Genomic DNA, 3,293 nt, shown 5'->3' on the forward strand with positions numbered 1-3,293 from the left:
ATTCATATGGGTCTAAAAATCATATTTTTACTAATTTGCGTTTTGACCCCTAAATTTTTTCATATTTGCACTTTTGCCTCAAGGTTCGAAAATTAAACTTATTCCTATTTTCTTATGTTTTATGACATGCTGATCATTTTTCCCTTCTATAGCAACATCAAATTCTCACTCTAACATGTACTTATGAACATTAGGTATTTTTACTGATTATGTCGTTTTACTCGTTTTCACGTAAAATCGCTTAGCAAAAGTTGTTTAACACAATTTCAAGCTTCATATTCTACCATTAAACATCAAAATACATGCATATGATTCATGGGTAAATTTTTAAACATAAATCCTAGCTCAAAATAATCGTAGAAATGAGCAAATTATGTTGCCGGGATTTCAAAAATACATAGAACATTAAAAATAGAGCTCGGAATCACTTACTATTAAGCTTGGGAGCTTGGCCAAACCCTAAACATGGCTGATCTTGGTACATTCTGCTGTAGCAAGAAGAAAGGGACACATTTAGGGTTTAAAATTTATCTTTTAATTGATTTTACCCTTAAATGACCAAAATGCCCTTTTTACTATTCTTTCAAAATTTACCCAACCAATGCCATTTTTGTCCAAAAAGTAATAAAATGGCTTAATTATCATTTAAGGACCTCCCATTTAAAATTTCATGACAATTAGACACCTCTAACATGTAAAACACAACTTTTGCATTCTTTACAATTTAGTCCTTTTTACTAAATTGAGTGCCCAAACATCAAAATTTTTGAACGAAATTTTCACAAAATCATTTCATGAAATCGTAGGCCATAAAAATATAATAAAAATGAAATTTTCCTCATCGAATTTTTGGTCCCGAAACCACTGTTCCGATTAAGCCCAAAATCGAGATGTTACAATGGCGGTGGATGTGAGAAAAGTTTTCGGCCTCTATGAACTCGTTCGTATATAGTCCCAAGATGACACCAAATTCTGGGACACTCAACTGCCGTATTAGACCGCCAAGGCAGAATTGGACTGTTCTTGGGTAGTCATACTCCGCCATAACTATTTGCATGTGAAATGTTGAGCATAATTCCAAAGTGAGCTCTTGGTATGTCGGCTCGACGATGTCAAAGAATAGGTTCCATAGAGCATTGGCTAAAAGGGCTCGAATCGAATCAGCTAGATAGACCTGCTCTAGTGCGGTCCAATCAATGCAACGGCCCACACCTAAGGGTCGGGCCCGTAGTATCTGGAATAGTTCTTCCTTGGATCCCGGTGGAAATTGGAGGAATGGGTGTCGTATCTCAGCGGTGGGGCTAGAGGAAGATGTCACTCCTTTTCGTTTTTTCGAGGCAGGAACCGTAGTTTTCTTGCCTTTTATATTTGTCATAGTGTGCCTGCAAAAGCAATCATAGAATTCAGTTGGAAGAATCAACACAATAGGCAAACGAATAAGAAATAAACATCCTAATTCAACTCAATCAACAAACGAAATAAGCAGAATGTGAATACCTAGTAGAAAACTAAATAAATGATCACTAGATATATAAATAAATGAGGAAGTAAAATATGAATAACATCAAAATATTATGACCCTAAAAAATGAATGCAAAATAGTGCTAATGTCCAAGACTAAATGGAGCATAGACATGGAGTTATCAACACTGAACATAATAAGGATTAACTAAGTAATAATAAATAATAAATCACTAAAACAGAATAAAAATAAGAACAAAATTGTAACGTCCCGTACCCGAGACCGTCGCCGGAGTCAAACACGAGGTGTTAACAGACTTAATTCATTACTTAAACAGCTCAAACAATTTATTTTTAAAATTTTCAGTCAAGCTAGCAATCTGCGTTATAGTCTCTTAAAAATTCATATCTCGAGTTCCAAAACTAAAAATCCAATTCTGTAAATTTTTCCTGAAACTAGACTCATATATATATTTACTAATTTTTTCCTATAATTTTTGGTTGAGCAAATTAGTACAGTTTATTAGTTAAAGTCTCCCCTATTTCAGGGTTCAACTGCTCTGACCTCTCTATATTACGAATTAGGTATCTCCCTATACAGAGTTTCAATGACTATGCCGTTTGTTTCTAATAAAACTAGACTTAATAAGGAATCTGTACATATAAATCATGAATTCTAATTATCTTTGAACAATTTATGGTGAATTTACAAATTCAGAACAGGGGATCCAGAAATTGCTCTGGCCCTGTTTCACAAAAATTTAAACATCTCATAAAATATAACTCATATACCTGTTTTGTTCCATCCATATGAAAATAGACTCATAATTCTTCAATTTCATATTTTATTCATCATCTAATTGTATCTCTACTATTTTTAATGATTTTTCAAACTCACGTCACTGCTGCTGTCTCAATCTATTTTATGGTAAATTTTACCTATTTCATGGTTTCCATGAATTAGCTAGCAATTTAGCATACATAACACAAAATATGATCATGATTAGCCATTCCAATGGCTAATCATTACCAAGCATTTCCATACCACTCAATAACAATATCATAAGATCATATATACAAAATGATTATAATGCTATACATGCCATACTCAAAATATGCAAGCCATTATGCCAAGATGGTATACGGATAGTGTGAGCATGCCTCCGACCGTTCCTGATTTCCGAGCTGGCTTGTCAACACTACAAGGAATGAAAAGGAGGAAGTAAGCATAAATGCTTAGTAAACTCACATGCAAATAGCAAATAACACAACTATATAAGCAAACATAAAACATCATTTGCATAATCATCACCGAGACATTCATATCACATTTTCATTTATCATCTTACCATATTGTTGTTATATCGAGTTTTCAACCCGAGGGTTAAGTACATACCTGTTCAAAGTATTCATTTCACAACACTTACCAATATGTCCCTTTCATCTCGAGTATTCCTCTATTTGAGTAGAATTTTACCCGTTGAACACATCGGAATATAATTCGGATACATGGAAAGTTTGCACATAAGTGCCACATATGTAGCCAAGCTACCATGTAACCCGCCCATAAGTGAACTCGGACTCAACTCAACGAGCTCGGGCGTTCGCATCCATAAGTGAACTCGGACTCAACTCAACGAGCTCGGATGCCTAGTTACATCTTTCGAACTCGGACTCAACTCAACGAGTTCGGACATTCGCATCCATAAGTGAACTCGGACTCAACTCAACGAGTTCGGATGCCCAAATATCCTAGTGACATGTCACTTGTATCCTAATCTATTCCTAAGGTTCAAACGGGATTTTCCTCGAACACATCTCAATGCAATCTT

This window comes from Gossypium arboreum, chromosome 10, assembly GCF_025698485.1.
Source record: "Gossypium arboreum isolate Shixiya-1 chromosome 10, ASM2569848v2, whole genome shotgun sequence".
In the NCBI taxonomy this organism is placed as follows: Eukaryota; Viridiplantae; Streptophyta; class Magnoliopsida; order Malvales; family Malvaceae; genus Gossypium; species Gossypium arboreum.